We start from the raw sequence: 24,378 nt of genomic DNA on the forward strand, positions 1-24,378 counted from the left end.
ACTACTTGTTCCGGAAAGTTCACATTATTTGGGTGCTACTTAGGGGCTGACAGTGATATTTTCCTTTTGTCTGTCCTTGTTATTGAAGATTTAAGAAAGATGAGTAGGGAGCTGGGTGCATATGTTTTGGCTGTATGAAATTCTTAATAGTTACAGAATTGAAATTCAGAATTTATGTGATAGTGTATATGGATTAACCAAATTTAATATTCAAAAATATTTTATTTTCTAGATATAAGGGAAATAACTTCCCTTGGTAGATCAGAAACTGCATTGTTTGATCTTTCAGTGTTGGAAACAAAAAGTCTGTAAAATATAAAACGACACGTTGTAGCATCAATGAAGGATGATGTAACTGAGATAATGCGAGAAATTAAAGATCTGAAATAAGCAACAGTTAAATAAAAGACATTGAATAAATAGAGGACTTGGTCTTTGGTTAAGTATGGACACTGACGCTTCTTCTTAGCAACAGAAAATTGTATGTAATGACTTGTAGCTCACTGCCTGTGGCGAAGATCTATACTGAGTAAAGTCCATGAAGTACTCTAAAATGAACACTGAGAATGGGATTTGAGGTTGTAAGACAGTGTGGGAATATGTAAAAATGGATGTTCATCGTGTTACACTGCTGCAGTCATTACACTTGGGTTATCCTGCCATCAGGCAGTCCCGTAGTCGGCCAGAGTCCAAAGTCTTGGTCCTGGGTCGGTTGTTGTCGCTTCTTCCCTGACGTCAGTGCGCCAGGGGTATACAAGATGCATCCGACGCCATTTTCTTCAGTCTTTCTTGTCGCGCGATGCCCGAAGCAGAAGCAGGTCGCAAGTGCCGGTCGGCCGACTCCTGAGATTTTTTGAAGTCGAATTTCAGATCCGAAGTCTTCAATAAAGCTAAATACCCCGTTGGGGAAACTTTTTTCTTGCCTCAGACCAATGTCAGAAAAAGTTAATAATTGTATTTCTTGTGGGAAGCAAATACCTCATAAGGACTTCCACTCTTACTGTATCCCATGCCTAGGCCCTTATCACGACGTTACTAGTGGTCGGTTTTGTGCTAGATTTAACAAACGCACTATAAAAAGGCGTTTTGATTTTGCTTTGCACTACTTTGGCCGAAGGTTCAATTATACTATGCCGTCGGATCAACCGACGACCGCAATACAGAAAAAAATGCAAGGACAAGGATAAAGACAGGCATCCGAGGTCCAAAACCGATGACGAAATCTCTTCTAGGCCAGTCGCCGGTTCTCAGTGAGGTGCTTTCGCAGCCCCTGACACGCACTACCGCAGAGCCACAGGCCGCCTCCGACTCCCACGTGGAGACAACTAGGCCTCTGGAAACTCAAGGTATTGGGCCTACGGAAACTAATCCCTCAAATGGGTCTAGAGCCGCTGAGCAGGCATCGACTTCTGAGGGTGTTTTCAGACCTTCACAACTTACCATTAAAGCAACAGCCAAGACGAACGTACCATTAAAGACAAAGAAACAAGTACAGCATTCTCCTGGATAGACCTCCATGCCTAAGAAACAGATGCTTAAAATGGCCGAAGACCTCATTACTCTAATCAGGGGTTCCCATCCCCCTCCTGAGAAAAGGCCTAGGCAGGATACAGACTATGATTCCTCTGATCAGGTTTCCATTTCCTCTGATTCCTCTTCAGAACAGGGATACTCTCTACCCCCCCTACGAGGACTCTGATGCTGAAGAATCTGTCCCTTCAGCCTCTCCTCCTGAGGATTATTCTTTTGGGGAAACTTTACATACCATAAGGGAACATTTTCATTGGGAAAGTCAGGATTACTCAGAATCCAAGAAAAGGCTCAGGGATTTCCTTTTATTGCCTCAGCACAGGCCCTTGGCTATTCCACCTGTGCTAGATATTGTGGATGATGTGTTCTCTGAATCCAGCTTATCTCCTGATTCTTTGCCCCCTGCACCAGCCAAGCCAGATAGATATTATAGAGTCCCAGACTCTCACAAGTTTCTTTATAAAAACCCCAGAAACTATTTTCCAGGGTCCAAAAGGGGTCAAGGCTTCCATTGCAAAAAATCCAGTACCCTCTGACAGAGATTCCAGAGCTTTGGATAGATGGGGGAAGAAAGTATACACTTCTGCAACCTTAGCAGTAAGAGCTTTAAATTGCCAGTTTCACATGCTTAAGTACCAACAATATTTAATGGCTCAGTTAAAACAGAAATTGCTTGCAAGCTCAGAAGCTCCTGATTGTAAAGAAATGCAGGATTTATTGCATGCAGTTGAACAGGTGGGAAAACATACTCTACAATGTGGTTTTGATTCTTTAGAGGCCTCTTGTAGAACCGCAGTTACAGGTTCTGTGATTCGAAGACATGCTTGGTTAAAAGAACAGAGTTTACCTGATCATGTTAAGGCAAAATTATTGGATGCTCCTGTACAGCATGATACCTTGTTTGGTGTTAAGGCAGAAGAGATGTTAAAGAAAATGGAGGATAAAGCTAAATCTATGCAAACAGTCAAGGATTTCTTACAGGTACAGCCACCTCGATTTAGCAGAAATTGGCCAGCAAAGAATTGGTCCTTTCCAGTGTCAGACAGGCCACAGAGAGGCAGATGCAGACGCCCAAGAGGCAGATCTCAACCCCAAGGCTCAAACAGACAATGACAGTGGGGCACCTCAACCCCAAAAGGAGGTGAGGACAAGTCTCAACCTTACAGGAAACAGTCACAATGACTTTCCCCTTCGTACGCCAAGCACTTCCCTTTTGGAAGCCCCCTTAGGGGGAAAACTAGCACTTTTTTTCTCAAAACTGGCAAACAATCACCCAAAACAAATGGGTTCTGAATATTGTGTCTCAAGATTACAGGTTCCACTTCCATACTTAACCAAGGCTAAAAGGAATGCCAGACCTGCCACAAAATCAATGGGCAGAGGCACAGAAACAAATTTCAGCCCTCATGGACATGAAAGCTATTCAAAAAGTACCACAACAGGAAGAAGGACAAGGATTTTACTCAAGACTCTTCCTGGTCCCCAGAAAGGACAAGGCATGGAGGCCCATACTAGACCTTTCAATTCTAAATACTTACCTGGAAATTCCGAAATTCAAAATGTTGACATTACAGCAACTTCTACCCATGCTGGGCAAGAAGACTTGGCTTGTTACTCTGGACCTCAGAGGCATACCTGCATGTCCCTATCAGACAAAATGGCAGACGATACCTCCGATTCAAAGCTGGTACAATGCACTACCAATTCTCTGCACTGCCCTTTGGCTTATCTACTGCGCCCAGGGTCTTCACAAAGTGCCTGGCACCAGTAATTGCATTTTGCAGACAAAAAGGAATTCATATATATCCATACCTGCACAACTGCCTCATTCAAGCAGAGGCAAAGGACATTCTTCTACAGCATCTGGCGTTTGTAAAAAGGTTGCCAATTTCTCTAGGGTACACAGTAAATGAAAAGAAGTCAAAACTAGTGCCCTCACAACAGATTATATTCCTGGGTGCCAGCTTAAATACAACGGCCCAGATGGCTTACCTCACGCCAGACAAACAAGTTCAACTAACTCAATATTTTCAACTACTGGCAAAAAAGTCCCATCTCCATGCAAGAAAAATTCTGCAGGCCCTGGGATTCATGGCATCCTGCATACTACTAATACCATATGCCAAACTGCATATGAGGAAATTACAGTGGTACCTAAAAAGTGTTTGGACTCAACACTGTCACAGTTTAGAAGTAGTAATACCAATGATTCCCTGCCTACAACAGGAGTTTCGATGGTGGGCACAGGCATGTCACCTAAACAAGGGTCAGCCTTTTACCCTACCCACAGCCAGGCAGACTCTAACAACAGATGCTTCGGATTACGCCTGGGGAGCACACATGGCAGGAAAATGCATTCAGGGGAAGTGGACCACAGACCAGATGCATCTTCACATCAATCAAAAAGAGATGTTGGCTGTTCAAAATGCCCTAACAGCTTTCAAGGACCTTCTGCATCCAGGACAATTATTATTAAAGACAGACAACACCACAGTAATGTGGTACATAAACAAGCAAGGGGGCACTCATTCTTATAGGTTCATAGGTTCATAGATTAGTACTAAGCTAACTGCCCTTGCAAGCCATTTTAAGCCTAGCCAGTTATCCCTTGTGAGACTCAAACCCAGTACCTTGTGTTTGTAAGGCAAACACTTTAACCATTAGGCCACCCTCCCAACCCTTTAGGAGTATTATCCCCTATGCAGGCAAGCCATGACCTTGTGGAACACAGCTCTAACGTATCAAGTTCACCTGCAAGCACAATTCCTGCCAGGAAAGAAAAATACTCTGACAGATGATCTAAGCAGAAATATCATGGACCCTCACGAATGGAAATTGAATCCACAAATCTTCAGCATGGTAACAAAAAAATGGGGATGCCCAGACATAGATCTTTTTGCCTCCCCAATGAATTGCCAACTACAAAAATTCTGCACACGGACTTATCACAAACAAGCATGGAAAGTGGATGTTCTTTTGTTCAGCTGGAAAAACCTAAAAGTTTATGCCTTCCCGCCACTGCCTCTCCTTTCAAAGGTACTCCTAAAAGCCAGACAAGAAAAAACACAGATGATCCTGATTGCTCCAGACTGGCCAAGCCAGCACTGGTGTACCCTACCTTAAGGAACTTAGCTCAAGGCCCACCATGGATTTTGCCTCAAATTCCACACCTTCTGACTCAACAAAACAATCAGATCCTGCACGGTCAGCTCAAAACCCTAAACCTGGCTGTATGTCAGATTCATTAGTCAAACAGGCAACACCTCTCTCTAAAGCTGTTATGGATGTCATTTTGGAGGCCAGGAGGCCTAGCACTAGGAAAGCTTACTCAGAAAAATGGAAGAGATTCCGCTCCTGGAACCAGGCTCAAAACCTTGACCCTCTAGTTCCAAACATTCCTCAGATTTTACAATACTTAACTGAGATGCTGGACAGAGGCCTATCCTTCTCATCAATTAAGATCCATGCCTCTGCCATTTCAGCACATTACAACACGGATCCTCCTTTATTCTCTCATCCCTTGCTAAAACAGTACCTCAGAGGGGCTAAAAACATAAGACTGCCCCGGAGAGCACCAACACCAACTTGGGAACTCAATTTCGTTTTGGAAAAACTAACCCTGCCACCTTTTGAGTCAGCCAATACAGCCGATCTAAAATTTTTATCATGGAAAACAGCTCTGCTCCTGGCAGTAACTTCAGCATGAAGAGTCTCAGAGCTACAGACATTAATGGCAGTGGAACCTTTTATAATTTTTCATCAGGACAGAGTTTCTTTAAGGACAAACCCTACCTTTATGCCAAAGGTGGTATCTAGTGTGGCTCTTAACCAAACCATCCATTTGCCAACTTTTTATCCAAACCCCCAGAATAAAGGGGAGAAACTTCTGCATTCTTTGGACATATACAGGCAGCTATGCTTCTACTTGGACAAAACAAAAGCTTTCAGGAAAACTGAGCAACTGTTTGTAGCCTATGCTGCAGGATCACAGGGCAAGGCTGTCTCAAAGCAGACTATATCCAAATGGATAGGACACTGTATACATTACTGCTACACACAGCATGGAAAATCAGTCCCAAATAACATTAGGCCACATTCCACCAGGGCAACAGCCACTTCAGCAGCCTTTCTCAGAGGAGTACCTACCAAGGAAATTTTGGAGGCTGCAATTTGGAGTTCAGTGCACACCTTTACCAAGCATTCCCACCTGCCTCTTTAAATCCAGAGCAGGATTTGCCACTGCAGTTCTGCAGGGCCTCATAGCCAATCCTAACTCTTTACAGACCAGCCACCCAACCTTAGCTTTGGGATTCTACCCAAGTGTAATGACTGCAGCAGTATAACACGATGAACATAGTACAGTTTTGTACCTATCATAAATGTAGATGTTCGAGTGTTCACACTGCTGCAGTCCAGGTTACCCTCCCTCCATCCCCTCTGAACTAGCTGGACCTATCTATACCTTTCTATCCTATACAACCTTTGTGGCGTATTTGCTTGTAAGTGAAGGTATTGTTTTTATTTTTATATGTATATCTTTTATTAGCAATATGTATTGCCTACCTACTTGGGGGCACCTGACATCTGGGGCAAGAAAAACTGAAGAAAATGGCATCTGATGCATCTTATATACCCCTGGCGCACTGACGTCAGGGAAGAGGCAACAGCAACCGATGCCAGACCAAGACTTTGGAACTCTGGCCGACTACGGGGACCGCCTGACGGCAGGATAACCCAAGTGTAATGACTGCAGCAGTGTGAACACTCGAACATCTACATTTATGGTAGGTACAAAACTGTACTTTATTTGTTCTTCATCAACTTGACTCAATTCTTACAGTAAAAAGCATCATGGATGCCCCCTTTCTTGATGTTATTTTACAGACCAACCATGTTTAGACATAAAATTTACTGAAGTCTTTTTTTATGAAAGTGCAATGTGAAACTGAGCCTATAGCTTTGATTGTCTTAAGATTGTTAATAGTATCTGCCACTTTGCTCAAAGTAAAATCCTGATTTAACTTTGTTTGGCCTAAAGGTGGAGATGGTTTGCTGGTTTAACTATTTTTAATTGTCTCCTGTGTTATTCAAGCGTTGTCAGTTGAGTAAATGCTTCTATATGTGCCTGTAAAGAGGTTCCTGGTGGATGAAGATTCTTTAACAATCGATGTTCTTCATGTTTCACTGTTGCAGTCATCACATTTGGGTTATCCCTGCCAGGGTAGCCCTCAGCTGGCCCGAATACCAGAGGCTTAGTATTTCTGCATCTGTTGCTGTCACTTCAGGACTGATGTCACGTCATCAGCAGCATAAAGTAAGGCAGCCGAAGCCATTACATCCGTCTTTCTTGCCGTGGAGCCCGAAGCAGAAGCAGTTCGCACGAGTGCCGGTCGGCCGCTACCTGAGTTTCGTCTACCGATTAGAAGCCGAAGTCTTCTAAAGCTAAGTACCCCGTTACGGATCCTTCTTTCTTGCACTAATCAATGTCAGAAAGTTAACAATTGTCTCGCCTGTGGAAAGCAAATACCACACCGAGACTTTCATTCTTACTGTGTCACTTGTTTAGGCCCAGACCACGATGTCCCCTGCTGTTGCTTCTGTGCTTTGTTCAAAGTCAGAACTATCCGTCGTCGGGCCCTTATTGTAGCTACAGTTCTCAAACTCTGATATGACTTCAGTAAGCCATCTGACAGCAGATCTTCCAGAAAAAAAAAAAAAAAACATAAGGACAAAGACAGACCGCACAGGTCCAAACCTATCGACGACGCTTCCATTAAACTAGTCGTCAGTTCTCCGGTCCTCAGTGAGGCGCTTTTGCAGCCCCTGATGCCCACTTCTGTGGATTCGCAGGCTGCTACCGAGACCCTTTTGGAGTCCAGTATGCCTCAAAACTCTTCAACTAAGGATCTTGCTGTCGTCTTTACCTTGGATTGGTCCAAAGCTGCTGAGCAGGCACTGGCTACCAAGGAAGTCCTTCGCACTACCAATTCTCGACACAAACCGTCTTCTTTCATGACTACCGTTCTTTCGAAAACGACCGAGTTTCTTAGGCCCAAGGTACGAACCACATCCAAGAAACCGACATCCCAATCTCAGGAACCTGCTTCCTTGCCTCAGTCTCAAATGCTTAAAATGGCGGAAGACATTATCATGCTGATCAGGGGAAGCCAAGCTACCCCCTCCAAAAGGAAAAGAGATCTGTCCCCTGTAGTTTTGTCTGAACAAGAGTCAGATATCTCTAATGCATCTGAATATGAAGACATGCAACCCCTCTGTTCTTATGAGGATTCTGATGCAGAGAATTCCATCCCTTCCGACTCTCCCCCAGAGGATTTTTCCTTTGGGGAAACCCTTCATACCTTAAGGGAAAATTTCCAGTTGGAGAGTCAGGACCACCCTCAGTCTAAAAAGAGACTCAGGGAATTCTTAGATCTTCCACAACACAGACCCTTGGCCATCCCCCCAGTCCTAAATGTTGTAGAGGATGCTTTCCTGGAATCCAGCTTGACTCCTCATACCCTCCCTCCTGCACCTAGAAAACCAGACGGGTACTACTGAGTCCCTGACTCACACAAATTTCTTTTAAAAATCCTACTGCTGACCCTGAGGTAATTTCTCAAGTGCCTAAATGGATTAAAGCAACCTCTGCTAAGGATCCCATCCCCTCAGATAGGGATTCCCGAGCACTAGACAGATGGGATAAAAAAGTATACACCTCAGCTACTCTTGCTGTCAGAGCACTACATTTCATTTCCATATGCTAAAATTTCAGCAACATACCCTGCAACTCCTTAAACAAAAAATGTCTTCCTTCCTGCTTGTGCAGAATCTAAAGAGTTACAAGAGTTAATGCATTCTGCCAGTCTAGTAACTAAACACACCTTGCACTGGTGGTTTTGACACCCTAGAAGCTTCTTGCAGGGCAGCATTCACCAGAGCTGTCATTAGAAGGCATGCATGACTTAAGGAGCAGCACTTGCCAGACCATGTCAAATCTAAATTGTTGGATGCCCCCTTGCACAAAGACAGCTTATTTGGCACCAAGGCAGAAGAGGTCTTAAAAAAAGATGGAAGAAAAAGCAAAATCTATGCAGACAGTTAAGGATTTCTTACAGGTCCAGCCACCCAGGTTCAGCAGGCATTGTCCCACCAAGCACTGGTCCTTTCCTGCTCCCACTAAGCCAGTCCAGTCCAGACTCCTGGAACCAGACCACCCAGACAGCAGCCACAGGGAATGCAGAGATCTAAGCAGTGGGCTACCTCCACTTGAAAACCAGGGAGGTCTAAGCCACCCCCTTATGGTAAGAACTCACAATGACTCACCTCCCCCACTCCCTCCCTCTGCCCATCTTCACTTACCCCTAGGAGGAAAACTCCTTTCAAGTAAAGCACCTGGTCCACCATTACCAACAACTGCTGGGTTCTCAACATAGTGTCCCAAGGATACAAATTTTCTTTCCACATCCTTCCTACCCCAAAAGGGTTCCCAGATCTACCTCCAAACCATTGGGCAGAGGCGCAAAAGCAAGTCCTTTCCCTGCTCTCTGAGGGCAGTAGAGCATGTTCGTGCAGAACAGAGAGGCCAAGGTTTCTACTCCAGACTTTTTCTGGTACCCAGAAAAGAGGGCACCTGGCACCCTATTCTTCATCTATCCATTCTAAACACCTTGCTGGTGATCTCAAAATGCTCACCCTTCAGCAGCTGCTACACATGCTCTCCAAGGGATGCTTGGCTAGCCACCCTAGATCTAAAAGAGGCCTTACCTCCACATTCCTATCAGGGAATCATGCAGGAAATATCTCTGTTTCAGGGCAGGATCTCAGCACTTTCAGTTCTCTGTGCTTCCCTTTGGCTTATCTACTGCTCCCAGAGTTTTCACAAAATGTCTGGCTCCGGCCATTGCCTTTTGTAGACAAAGGAATATCCAGATTTACCCATACTTAGATGACTGCCTAATTCAGGCAGACAGCCAGGAAAAGCTGCTCAAGCACCTGGCCTTTGTAAAGTCCCAACTAAACTCCCTAGGGTACACAGTCAACGAAAAGAAATCCAAACAGGTGCCCACCCAAAGGATTATATTCCTGGGAGCAAGCCTGGACACAGCATCCCAGATGGCTTTCCTTACACCAGAAAAGCAAATTTTCCTGACAGCCTATTTCTCTCAACTAGCCACCAGACCCCAGCTATCTGCAAGGAAGATCCTGCAAGCTCTGGGGTTCATGGCACCTTGCATACTACTCATTCCATATGCCAGACTGCATATGAGGAAATTTCAGTGGTACCTAAAAAGCCTTTGGTGTCAACACTCTCAAGACCTGGAGACTCTTATTCCTATAATTCCTTGCCTCAGAAAAGATTTTCGTTGCTGGACAACAGCATGCTGTCACAACAAGGGACTACCTTTCTCACCCCCCCCCCCGCCACCCAGACCCTCACCACAGACTATGCCTGGGGTGCACACCTGGACAGCAGGTGCATGCAGGGCCAATAGAGCCCACAGCAAATCCCTCTGCAAATCAAACAAAAAGATGATGGCTGTCCAGCAGGCCTTGTTAGCTTTCAAGCCCCTTCTCTCCCCAGGGGCTCTCCTGATCAGAACATACAGCACCACTGTAATGTGGCATATCAACAGGCAGGGAGAGGCTCACTCCTACCCTCTATGCAGGCTGGCCATGACCCTTTGGCACACAGCCTCTGCCATGCACTCCACCTGTTAGCACAATTCCTTCTAGGTTCTCTCAACTCACTGGCAGACCAATTAAGCAGAAATCTTCTGGACCCACACGAGTGGCAGCTCAACAGAAGAACCTTCACCCTAATAACTCTGAAGTGGGGCACCCTGAAGATCGACCTCTTTGCCTCCCACACCAACCATCAGCTCAGCAAATGCTGCACCAGGGAGCGTCACTGCATGGCTTGTAAAGTGGATGCCCTGTCCTTCCCCTGGGTCAATCTATTGAAATGTGCTTTTCCTCCACTACCTCTCATCCCCAGGGTACTGCTCAAAATAAAGTAGGAAAAACCATGGACAATTCTTATAGCTCCAGACTGGCCTTGCCAACACTGGTACCCCTTGCTGCGCAGCCTGTCCCCACTGCCACCATGGCATCTTCTTCAATTTCCAAACCTTCTGACCCAGAGGGAATGGGAATTCATGCATCCCCAATTGCAGACACTCAGTTTGGCAGCTTGGCTTCTTCTCTAACCCCCGATCAATCTGCCAACCTCAGTAAACAGGTTCTAGATGTTATACGTGAGGCCAGATGCCCTAGCACTAGAAAGTCTTATGTTGACAAATGGAAAAGGTTCTGCACCTGGATTCAGGCTAAGGGAGCCAATACGGCACAGTCCACCCTCCCTCTCATCCTGGATTACTTAGCTGACTTACTACACAGTGGCCTCTCTTTTTCCTCTATTAAAATTCATGCCTCTGCTATCTCTGCTCATTTTCCCACTGAGCAGCCCCTTTTCTCACACCCCTTGATCAAACAGTTCCATAGAGGGGCTAGCAACTTGAGGCCACCCAGAAGAGCACCAACCTCAGCTTGGAACCTTAACTTTGTGTTGGAAAAGCTCACCCTTTCCCCCCTTCAAACCAGCTTTTTCTGCAGAGCTAAAATTTCTCTCCTGGAAGACAGCTTTCCCTCTGGCCATAATTTCAGCCAGAAGAGTCTCCGAGCTGCAAGCACTCATGGCTGTGGAAATCTTCATCATCTTCCATGCTGACAGGGTATCTCTCAGGACCTACCCATCCTTCATGCCCAAAGTGATGTCCAGTGTGGCTCTCAACCAATCCATTCATTTGCCCACCTTTTTTTCCTAATCCCCAGAACAAGGGGGAAAGGATCCTCCACTCTCTAGATGTGCACAGACCGCTCAAATTCTATTTAGACAGGACTAAATCCGTCAGAAAGTCTGATCAATTGCTTGTTAGCCTTGCTACAGGGGCTGAAGGCAAAACCATCTCCAAACAAACCATTTCCAAATGGATAGCACACTGCATCCATTTCTGCTACAAATAACAGGAAAGTGTTCCCCCAAGGGGATCAGGACTCACTCCACCAGAGCAGTCCCCACCTCTGCAGCTTTCTTCAGAGGAGTCCCCACCAGGGACATCCTGAAGGCTGCCACCTGGACATTTGTTCACACTTTTACCAAACACTACCACCTACCTCTGTTCTCCAAATCAAGGGCAGGGTTTGCCTCTGCAGTCTTGCAGAGCATTCTAGCCAGTCCCTAGTTTCTTTGACTGCCTCCACCCATTTCCTCAGCTTTGGGAATCAACCCAAATGTCATGATTGCAAAAGTGAAACATGAAGAGCATAGTACAGTTGTGTACACTTACCATACATGCAGATGTTTGAGTGTATTCACTGTTGCAGTCCTGGCTTCCCTCCCTCCACCCCCTTTTTCCTTCTCTTTCCTTACAAGGGACATATTGGTATTTACTTTCTACTGGTGGGGTTCTTCCACCAGAACCTGGCTCCTACTTGGGAGCTCCTGACATGTTACGACAAGAAAAACTGATGGAATGGCATCGACTGCCTTAATTATGCTACTGACAACTTGGCGTCAGTCCTGAAGCGACAGCAACCGATGCAGAAATACTAAGCCTCTGGTATTCGGGCCAGCCAAGGGCTACCCTGGCAGGGATAACCCAAATGTGATGACTGCAACAGTGAATACACTCTAACATCTACATTTATGGTAAGTGTACACAACTGTACATTTCATTGTATTTCAACAGTACAGTGGTACTCTTTAGTTTCTCTAGATTATTAGCAATGTGGTGAGGGTTTATCCCCTGTCATCATGCTTTTCAAACATAGATTTTTCATAGTAGAAACACTGAGAGGAATTGCATGTTAATTAATTCTTCATTGCTCTTTTTTGCCAATAGTGTCTTAGTTGTTGTTCTAAGCCAAGTAACCTTGTCCTGCTTTTTACGCTTTCTGCAAGTTTTTCTTTTCCTTGATGCTGAAAGATGCATTGCTAATTAATTCTCCCTTATTGTGCCCCTTAAAGATGCCCATCTTATATCCAGGTTATATTATCATCCAGTAGGTTTGTCATTGATGAGCTGAGTTGATTTTCCATAGTTTGGACCATTTTCCCAACTTTTAAAAAATGTATGCTTAGTTGTGATTTACTTTTGGGGCTTTGTGTCTGGATCACAGTTAAATGCAAAGCTATCAGTGAGCAATCTGAGAAAGGTCTGGGTTCACCCCTAACCTCTTGCTGTCATATATGAAGTATATTTTTTTCTAGGAAAACGTCTATTCTCAACAACATATTTGTGCAGTTGAGTAAAATGAGTATTTTGTTTGTCAGAGTATTTGACATGGAAGGGGTTGGAGAGTGCATGCTAATATCTTATCTTGTGTAAACTTTCTAAGCCCGGATCTGTTGTGGAGTTGTGCCTTTCAAAAGCAGGGCTCAGGGTCATGATGTTCATCGTGCATACAGCTGCAGTCATAACAGATGGGTTCTCCTGCCATCAGGCGGGTCCTCGGTCGGCCGAATTCCAAAGTCTAGGTCCGGCGTCGGTTGTTGTCGCTTCTTCCCTGACGTCACTGCGACAGGGGTATAAAGGAACCAGCCAACGCCATTTTCTTCAGTCTTTCTTGCCGCATGGTGCCCGAAGCAGAAGCAGTTCGCAAGTGCCGGTCGGCCAGCTCCTGAAATTATGAAAATTTTGAAACCAAAGTCTTCTTGAAAGCTAAGTACCCCGTTGGGGAAACTTTTCTTGCCTCAGACCGATGTCAGACAAAGTTAATAATTGTATTTCATGTGGGAAGCAAATACCGCATAAGGATTTCCATTCCCTCTGTATACCTTGTTTAGGCCCAGACCACAACGTCTCGGTCTGTCGCTTTTGTGCTACATTCAACAAACACACCATTAAGCGTCAGGCGGAGTTCGCCCAGCATTATTTTGGAAAAACATTTAACTATATTATGTCGATGGATACTCCGACTCCAGTTTTGTCTAAAAAACGCAAAGATTAGGACCGACACACGAGGTCCGTGGCCTCTTCCGACACCACACCAAAGCCGACTACACATGGTCCGGTTCTCAGCGAGGCGCCTACGCAGCCCCTGACTACCGACGACACTTCTTTGGTGGTGTCTCCTGTGCCCGAGGTCGCAGGATCCTCGGCCCACACCCCAACTACAGATACCGAAGCCACTCTTGGCGTTGAACCTCAAAATGTGGACAGGTCTACCTCCACTCAAGGTGTCTTCAGACCTTCCTCTTCCTTTTCCATCAAGGCTTTCACTAAGTCTAAAGCAGCCATGCATTCTAAGAGACAAGCTACAAAGGGCCCATTTACAGGCCCCATGCCTAAAAAACAGATGCTTAAAATGGCTGAGGATTTAATTACTCTTATCAGGGGTTCTCAACCCCCACCGGACAAAAGGCCCAGAGTGGAGGAAGAATCCCCCTCCTCTGATCAGGGCTCCATTATTTCAGAGCACTCTGATGATCAGGAACATTCTTACTCCCATTTTGAAGACTCTGATGCAGAGGAGTCTATTCCTTCTGTATCCCCCCCCCAGAGGATTACTCATTTGGGGAAACTTTGCATACCTTAAGGGAACACTTCCACTGGGAAGGCCAAGATTATTCAGATTCCAAGAAAAGGCTTAGGGAATTTCTCTTGCTACCTCAGCACAGGCCTCTGGCTATACCTCCTGTCTTGGACATCCTAGATGATGTTTACTCGGAGGCCTGCCTTAACCCGGATTCTCTACCTCCAGCCCCAGTCAAGCCTGACAGGTACTACAGGGTTCCTGACTCATACCAATTTCTATACAAAAGCCATGCTGCTGACCCAGAAACCATCTCACAGGGCCCCAAGGGAATTAAGGCCTCCACTGCTAAAAATCCATTACCTTCCGAGAGAGATTCCAGATCCTTAGAAAGGTGGGGAAAAAAGGTATATACCTCGGCTACCTTAACCATGAGGGCCTTAAACTGTCAGTTCCATATGCTAAAATACCAACAGTTTTTGTTATCACAACTGAAAAGTAAAATGTCACAACCTGAACAACCAGACTTTAAGGAGTTGCAGGATTTGATGCATAGTGCGGAACAAGTGGGTAAGCATACCTTACAATGTGGTTTTGATGCTCTAGAGACCTCATGTAGAGCTGCTGTTACAGGATCAGTCATACGTAGACATGCCTGGCTCAAGGAACAAACCTTGCCTGACCATGTCAAAGCTAAATTACTAGATGCCCCTCTACAAAAGGATGTATTATTTGGTGCTAATGCTGAGGAGTTATTAAGGAAAATGGAGGAAAAGGCTAAATCAATGCAAACTGTGAAAGATTTTCTACAGGTACAACCCCCACATTTCAGTAGAAATTGGCCTTCCAAAAATTGGTCCTTTCCAGCCACGGACAGACCACAAAGAGGTAGATACAGACGCCCGAGGGGCAGGGGACAATCCCAAGGATCGTTTAGAAGCAGACAATGGCAAGCTCCTACACAAAGTGGTGGTGAGGATAACTCGCAATCATTCAGAAAGCAGGCCCAATGAACTTTCCCCTTTGCATGCCAAGCAAGATTCAAATGGCAGCCCCCTTAGGAGGAAAACTGGCATTATTTTCAAAAAATTGGCATATTGTCACAAAAGACAAACGGATCCTGGACATTATAAACAGAGGCTACAGATTCCATTTTCACACCCTTCCAAAAATGAGAGGCATGCCAAACCTGCCACACAATCAAGGGGCAGAGGCACAAAGGCAAATTACAGATCTCATAAACATGAAAGCAATTCAAGAGGTACCTACGCACGAACAAGGTCAAGGTTTTTATTCCAGACTATTCCTGGTACCAAGGAAGGGAAAAGATTGGAGACCTATTTTGGACCTATCCATCCTGAACACATTTCTACTGCATCAAAATTCAAGATGCTCACTCTACAGCAGCTTCTTCCCATGCTGGGCAAGGAGTCTTGGCTGGTAACATTGGACCTCAAGGAGGCATACCTGCATGTCCCAATCAGACAAAATTGCAGAAGATACCTCAGATTTCTTGCAGGTTCAACCCATTATCAATTCTCTGCATTGCCCTTTGGCTTATCTACTGCGCCCAGAGTATTCACGAAATGCCTGGCATCAGTAATTGCCTACTGCAGACTTCAAGGGATGCAGATATACCCCTATTTGGACGACTGCCTGATCCAAGGGGACAGCAAGCACATTCTTCTGAAACATCTGGCTTATGTAATAATGTTGTTGAACTCTCTGGGATACACGGTCAACAAAAAGAAATCAAGACTAATACCCTCTCGGAAGATAATTTTCCTGGGTGCCAACTTGGACACAAACACCCAGATGGCCTACCTCACGCCAGAGAAGCAGGGGCAACTAACTCAATACTTCAGAACACTAGCGAATTGTACCAGGCTAACTGCAAGGAAAATCCTGCAGGCTCTGGGATTCATGGCATCTTGCATCTTACTAATCCCATGTGCAAAGCTGCATATGAGGAAGCTTCAATGGTACCTGAAAAACCTATGGTCTCAACACAGCCACAGTTTGGAAACAATAATACCACTAATTCCATGTCTGCAAAAGGAATTTCTGTGGTGGGCTCAAGCATGCCAAACGAACACAGGTCTTCCATTCAGCAAGCCTCAAGCAAATCAAGTCATCACAACAGATGCCTCGGACTACGCCTGGGGGGCGCACATGACAGATCGGTGCATTCAGGACAAATGGTCCCAAAAAGAAAGGCACCTTCACATCAATCAAAAGGAAATGCTAGCAGTAATAAATGCTATTATAGCTTTCAAAGACCTTCTGCAACCAGGTCAACTATTGATAAGAACGGACAACACCACAGTTATGTGGTACATAAACAAACAGGGAGGAACACATTCATACTCCCTATGCAGACTGGCCATGTCACTTTGGAACATGGCCATGGACTTACAAATCGAACTACAAGCACAGTACTTGCCAGGCAAGGAAAACACGCTGGCAGACAACCTAAGCAGAAATATGACAGATCCACACGAATGGAAGTTGCATCCAAAAGTTTTCACTGAAATAATACAAGCATGGGGAAGGCCAGACATAGATCTCTTTGCCTCCCACAAAAATCACCAATTGACAAAATTCTGCTCAAGGATTTTCCATCCAAAGGCCGGGAGAGTGGATGCTCTCTCTTTCAGTTGGACAGCAATGACAGTTTATGCCTTCCCACCTCTTCCTCTGCTGCCCAAAGTTCTATTGAAAACCAGAGCAGACAGACCAAGGATGATTCTCATTGCTCCAGACTGGCCAAGACAACACTGGTACCCACTCCTGAGGAGCCTGACGCATTCTCCACCATGGACCATGCCTCTTTTCCTGACTCAGCACAGCTTCAAAACTCTTCACAGCCAGCTAAAAACACTCAATCTAGCTGCATGGAAGATTCCTTAGCATCACAACAGACCCTACACTCCAAGGAGGTGCAGGATGTCATTTTGGAGGCCAGGAGGCCGTCAGCTAGAAAAGCTTACTCCGCAAAATGGAAACGGTTTTGTGCCTGGAATGAGAAAAAGGGCCAGGATCCTGGAAAACTGAATTTACCTCAAATACTACAGTATCTAGCTGAGCTGCTAAGCAATGGACTTTCATTCTCCTCCATCACAATCCATGCCTCAGCCATTTCTGCAGAATACAACACTGATCCACCCTTATTCTCTCACCCTGTCTTAAGACAGTTCCTCAGAGTGGCTAAGAATCTAAGACCCCCAAGGAAACAACCAATACCTGCTTGGGATCTCAATTTCATTCTGGAAAAACTGACCTTGCCTCCCTTTGAGCCAGCTGCCTCATCAGATTTGCAATATTTGCCCTGGAAAACAGCTTTCCTTCTGGCTATTACCTCAGCTCATAGAGTTTCAGAATTACAAGCTCTCATGGCTGTGCAGCCTTTTATAATCTTCCATCAGGACAGAGATGTTCTTCATCTCACATTGCTGCAGTCCTTACACTTGGGTAGTCCGCTGTCCTCGGTCGGCCCGAATATCAAAGTATAAGGCTGACGTCGGTCAAGGCGCATTTGACTGACATCAGGACGTCAGGGTACAAATGCGCATGACCGACGTCATATCCTCAGTCTTTTTTGCCGCATGGTCTGATGCAGAAGCAGCGTTGCAAGTGCCGTTCGGCGTTCTGAAATTTTCGTCGGAGTTTCAGACCGAGTCAAAGTTGGCTAAGTACCCGTTGGGAATATTTTAGTTTTTCTTGCCTCAGTGGTTTACGGATGTCAGAAAAATGAATAACTGTATTTCTTGTGGGAAACAGATACCGCATAGAGATTATCATACTTTGTGTATTCCTTGTTTAGGGCCTGAGCACGACGTTGTTGGGTGTCGCTCTTGTGCTAGATTCAATAAGCGCACTATATAGAGAAGGTTAGATTGTGCCAGGTTAGTCTTCGGGAAGCGGTGCAATTATAAAATGCCGTCGGACTCCGGCCCGCTTCTTCGAAGAAGCGCAAGGACAAAGCAACTAAGCCTAGGCTTGAAGAGCCGTCCGTACAGGACGCCGGTTCTTTAGAGGTGTCGGTGGAGCCGGTGGTTCCGCCGGAGGTTTCTCTGGAGTCCCAGGGAGAGACTTTGTTATTGCAGGATGTGGCCTCTCAGGAGGCAGGTCAGGCTGAAGGGGCTTCTCAGGTTACTGTGCTCCCCTCCCTTCCTAGGGTGGTTAGGCCCTCTCCTTCTGTTTCCAAGGCTTCTCCCAGAGGCAGGCCAGGTTTAGCTTCAGTTGGTGTCACCCCTAGTTCTTCAGGATCTGTGCCCAAGAAGCATATGCTTAAAATGGCAGAAGATTTGATTACTTTGATTAGAGGTTCTTTGCCCCCTCCTGATAAGAGACCTAGGGTGGAACCTGAGCTAGGGAGTTTTGAGCAGGCTTCGGATGTTTCTGAGTCTTCGGCTGAAGACTTGCAGGAGTTTTCTCCTTATTCTGATTCTGATGTGGATGATTCTACTCCTTCTGCTTCTCCTCCTGAGGATTTTTCTTTTTCAGAGACTCTTCATTCCATGAGGGAGCATTTTAAGTGGGAAGGTCAGGACTTCTCTTATTCCAGGAAAAGGCTTAGGGAATTTTTGTTTTTACCCCAGCATAGGCCTTTGGCTATACCTCCTGATGTCCTTCATGGATGCATCTGCAGTCATAACAACTGGGTTGTCCTGTCGTCAGGCAGCCCTGCAGTCGGCCGGATTCCAAAGTCCGGGTCCGGCTTCGGCTGATGTCGCACTTCACCCGGCGTCATCTCTGCTGGTCTCCGGGTATAAAGGCATCAGCCGACGCCATTTTCTTCAGTCTTTCTTGCCGCGTGGCGCCCGAAGCAGAAGCTGTTCGCAAGTGCCGGTCGGTCGGATCCAGAGATTTCTACTACCGAATACTACTTCGAAGACTTCTAAAAGCTAAGTACCCCGTTGGGGACTCTTTCTTGCCTCAGCCGATGTCAGAAAAAGTCAATAACTGTTTAACTTGTGGGAAACAAATACCTCATAAAGATTTCCACTCTTACTGTTTGCCTTGTTTAGGCCCAGACCATGACGTAGCAGCCTGTTCGGCCTGTGCTTCCTTCAACCGACGAACGCTTAGGCGTCGGTCGGAGTTTGCTGAACAGTTTTTCGGTTCAGAATTTGCGTACATTATGCCGTCGGATCCTCCGACTACCCTAATTGTTAAGAAACGCAAAGAAAAAGACCGACACTCGCGGTCCACGGTTTCGGCCGAAACCATGGTGAAGCAAACCGCGAGTGTCTCGGTTTCGGCCGAAACCGAGAAAACTGTTCAAAGCACAGCTGAATCTTTGACTACTTCTGAGGTTCCTGCTACCTTACTTGAATCGGCCTCTGAAATTTTACCTACTACAGTGGCTTCTAGTGAATTATCAGACACCATCCCTTTGGATGTCTCTACCCCAGCACGTGGTGCTGCTAGGCCTCCTGCAGCCATGTCCATTAAGGCCTTTGCCAGGGCTAAAGCAGCCAAGTCTACTAAATCAGTGCCTGTTAAACCCCCCTCAACCAGGCCTACTTCTAGTTCACAAATGCTTACTCTGGCAGAAGATTTAATATCCTTAATTAGGGGATCTCAATCTCACCCAGACAGGGCCTCTCAGCCCCCAGAGAAGAGACCTAGGGCAGAGCCCCCCAAGCCTGTGTCCTCTGATGATTCTGCGGATGACTCAGATATTACAGACCAGCCAGAGGCTCCTTTCTCCAATTATGAAGACTCAGATGCTGAAGAATCCATTCCAGCTGCTTCTCCACCAGAAGAATTCTCCTTTGGGGAAACCTTACATGCCATGCGAGAACAATTCCAATGGCAGCAACAGGATTTCTCAGATTCCAGAAAAAGACTTAGGACTTTTCTGCACCTTCCACAACACAGGCCCTTAGCTATACCTCCTGTCCTCCCTGTTGTGGACGATGCCTTTAATGATATCTGCTCTGCACCAGATTCCTTACCTCCAGCCCCTGCCAAACCAGACAGATTTTACAGGGTACCAGACACGCATCATCACCTATACAAGGCCCCTCTTGCAGACCCCGAAACTATATCCCAGGGGCCTAAGGCAGTAGCCTCGACCACAGCAAAAAACCCTATTCCTTCTGAAAGGGAAGCCAGGTCTTTAGACAGATGGGGCAAAAAAGTTTATACCTCAGCTACTCTCTCAGCTAGAGCTTTAAACTGTCAGTTTCACATGATACAATACCAAGAGTTTATGCTTGATCAGTTAACTAAAAAACTATCCTCTGACGACTCTATAGATAAGAAATATGTATTAGAAATGGTAAATAACATACAACAGGTTAGTAACCATTCCTTAAAATGTGGCTATGATGCACTGGAGGCTTCATTTAGATCAGCCATGACTGGCACAGTGATAAGAAGACATGCATGGCTGAAGGAACAAGTCTTACCGGATCATGTTAAATCTAAGTTATTAGATGCTCCTATGGATAAGACCAGTTTGTTTGGTACACCTGCCCAGCAGGTAATGAAGAAAATGGAAGAAAAGGCAAAATCTGTTCAAACGGTTAAAGATTTCTTGCAGGTTCAGCCACCAAGGTTTAGCAGGAACTGGCCTGCCAAAATTGGTCCTTTCCTGACTCCACAAGATCCCAAAGGGGCAGGAATAGACGTTCCAGAGGCAGAAACCAATCCAGAGGAGGTGCCTACAGAGGAAGACAGTGGCAAGGTAATAACAGAGGCACAGACTCAGCCACTACCACTACAACAGCACAATCACAGTGACTTAACTCTACATCCGCCTACCAGGGAACAAATAGCAGCTCCATTAGGCGGAAAATTAACCTTATTTTTGAAAAACTGGCACTACATCACAAAAGACAAGTGGATTTTGCAAACCATAGACCAAGGTTACCGGTTCCACTTTCACACTCTACCAGTCAAAAGAGGAATGCCAAACCTGCCTCCAAATCAAAAAATAGAAGCTCTACAGCAGATAATGCAATTAGCAAAGATGAGAGCTGTGGAAAGAGTGCCAATAACAGAACAAGGCAAAGGATTTTACTCCAGACTATTCCTAGTTCCAAGAAAGGAAAAAGTTGGAGACCTATTCTCGACCTGTCCACCTTAAATACATACATCATTGTCCCAAAATTCAAAATGCTGACCCTACAGCAACTTCTTCCCATGCTGGGCAAGGAGTGTTGGCTGGTAACTCTAGATCTCAAGGAGGAATACCTGCATGTCCCCATTCGACCAATTTGCAGAAGATACCTCAGATTTCTTGCAGGATCAGAGCATTATCAATTCTCAGCATTGCCCTTTGGCTTATCTACTGCCCAGAGTATTCACAAAATGCCTGGCATCAGTAATCGCCCACTGCAGACTACAGGGAATCCAAATTTATCCATACCTGGACGACTGCCTGCTACAAGGGGACAACAAAAGCAAGCTGACAACAGATTTACAAAGGGTCATTTACTTGCTACAAGCACTGGGATACACAGTCAATTTGCAAAAGTCAAGGCTGATACCATCCCAAACAAGGACATTCCTGGGCGGAATTGGACACTGTAAAACAAATGGCATTCCTAACCGCAGAAAAACAAAAAGAACTCCCTCTTTACTTCTTGGCTCTAACAAAACAGAACAAGTTAACAGCAAGAAAAATCCTTCAGGCCTTGGGCTACATGGCATCATGCATAATCTTGGTTCCACATGCCAGACTACATATGAGAAAACTACAGTGGTACCTAAGGAATTTATGGTCCCAACACAGGCACAGCCTAGAAGCGGAAATTCCACTAATCCCATGCCTAAAACAGGAGTTCCTATGGTGGGCACAAGCATGCCAGTCAAACCCAGGCCTACCCTTTCACAGCTATCAAGCAAGCCAGACCATCACAACAGGCGCCTCAGACCTAGGATGGGGGGCTCACATGCTGGACAAATGCGTACAAGGATTGTGGGCGCAGGATCAACTCCACCTGCACATCAACCTAAAAGAAATGCTGGCAGTAAAACTGGCAATCCAAAATTTCAGACCATTTCTCAAAGAGGGCCATTTGATGATAAGGACAGACAACACCACAGTCATGTGGTACATCAACAAGCAGGGAGGCACTCATTCATACCCCTATGCAGAATGACTTTGGAGCTTTGGAACCTGGCACTCAGCTACAACATCCAGTTACAGGCAATATTTGTACCGGAAAGGACAATACTCTAGCAGACATATTGAGCAGAACCACATCGGATGCCCACGAATGGATGCTACACCCGGACATCTTCAAGACCATCTCAAAGAAATGGGGAAGACCACAGATAGATCTATTCGCTTCCCCTCTCAATCACCAGCTCAAAAAATTCTGCACAAGGACATTCCACCCACTTGCATGGAAAGTGGATTCGCTCTCCTTCAGCTGGAAAGGTCTAACAGCATATGCATTTCCACCTCTTCCCTTGATACACAAGGTATTACTAAAAATCAAGGAGGAACGTCCAAGGATAACCCTGATAGCTCCAAACTGGCCAAGACAACACTGGTACCCATTACTGAGGAGCATGTCTCGGGACAACATGTGGCCAATACCCTGATGCCTTTGATGTTAACTCAGAACAACTACAGCATCATGCATCCAAACCTAAAACGTTGCAACTGACTGCATGGCACATCACATAGCAGCAACTAACCCAGAACTTTCCCAAAGGGTTAAAGACATTATCCTTGAAGCCCGCAGACCTTCAACAAGAAGGAACTATGCAGGAAAATGGAAAAGGTTTGTCATTTGGAGCACTGAAAGAGGAAAAGATGTGTCAATTATAGATATGGCTAACATTTTGGAGTATCTGGCAGAGCTTCTACATACAGGCCTGTCCTATTCCTCCATCAAGATACATGCATCAGCTATTTCAGCAGAATACAGCTTTGATCCACCTGTCTTTTCACATCCTTTACTCAGGCAGTTCCTCAGAGGAATCAAGAATATAAAACCTCCAGGGAAACCACCATTGCCAGCTTGGGATTTGAACTTTGTGCTAGAAAAATTGACACTCGCACCTTTTGAACCAGCAGCTACAGCGGACCTACAGCATCTATCGTGGAAAACTGCTTTCCTACTGGCAATAACCTCAGCAAGGAGGGTCTCTGAACTTCAGGCCCTAATGGCGGTACAGCCCTTCCTAATCTTCCACCAAGATAGAGTGTCCATGAGGACTAATCCTACTTTTATGCCTAAGGTGATATCCAGAGTGTCTTTAAACCAGGCAATCCACCTACCTACCTTCTTTCCCAACCCACAAAACAGAGGGGAAAGAATGCTGCATTCCTTGGATGTACATAGACAGTTACGCTACTACCTGGACAGAACAAAAAGTAGCAGAAAAACTGACCAGCTTTTTGTAGCCTATGCAACAGGAAAGGAAGGAAAAGCAATTTCCAAACAGACAATCTCCAAATGGATAGGAAATTGCATACGATTCTGTTACTCCTTCCATGGAAAACCAATTCCACAGAACATAAGGCCTCATTCTACAAGGGCAACTGCCACTACCACAACCTTCCTACGAGGTGTGGCAACCAAGGACATTATTGAGGCGGCTACTTGGACCTCCGTGCATACATTTGCCAAGCATTATAACTTACCTTTGTACTCCAGATCCCGAGCAGGATTTGCCACTGCTGTGCTGCAAGGGATCCTAACCACACCATAATCTAAATTTTTTCCTCCTCCCTTAGTTGGCTATGGTATTCTACCCAGTTGTTATGACTGCAGATGCATCCATGAAGGACATAGTACAGTTTTGTACCTACCATAAATGTAGATGCCCGAACTGGATAGCATCTGCAGTCAGGATTTCCCTCCCTCCTTCCCCTCTGTGGTACTCCTAGGGTATTTACCCTCTTAATAGCTAGCTAGTGGGGGGAGTCTCTTATGGTGTATTTGTTTGTATATATGTACATACATGCTTGTTTTCTGAGTTTGCCTTCTATCCTTTTGGAAACATTGGCATTTATCCAAAAATTAGCCTTCCAGGAAGGGCATCTGGCATCTGGGGCAAGAAACACTGAAGAAAATGGCGTCGGCTGATGCCTTTATACCCGGAGACCAGCAGAGATGACGTCGGGTGAAGTGCGACATCAGCCGAAGCCGGACCCGGACTTTGGAATCCGGCCGACTGCAGGGCTGCCTGACGACAGGACAACCCAGTTGTTATGACTGCAGATGCTATCCAGTTCGGACATCTACATTTATGGTAGGTACAAAACTGTACTTTCTGGATGTTGTGGAAGATGTGTTTGCAGAGGCTTCCCTTAATCCTGATTCTTTGCCTCCTGCTCCTGTT

At 45.6% G+C, this 24,378-nt stretch overlaps 1 protein-coding gene across 3 annotated transcripts in view; it reads left to right on the forward strand.

The window, feature by feature from the left end:
* RPUSD1 (RNA pseudouridine synthase domain containing 1) overlaps positions 1–24,378 on the forward strand; it is a 556,524-nt gene that overhangs the window by 471,449 nt on the left and 60,697 nt on the right. The gene's annotated exons all lie outside the window — the stretch shown is intronic.

Source organism: Protopterus annectens, chromosome 12.part0 (assembly GCF_019279795.1).
Source record: "Protopterus annectens isolate FY-2018-M chromosome 12.part0, PAN1.0, whole genome shotgun sequence".
Lineage (NCBI taxonomy): Eukaryota > Metazoa > Chordata > Ceratodontiformes > Protopteridae > Protopterus > Protopterus annectens.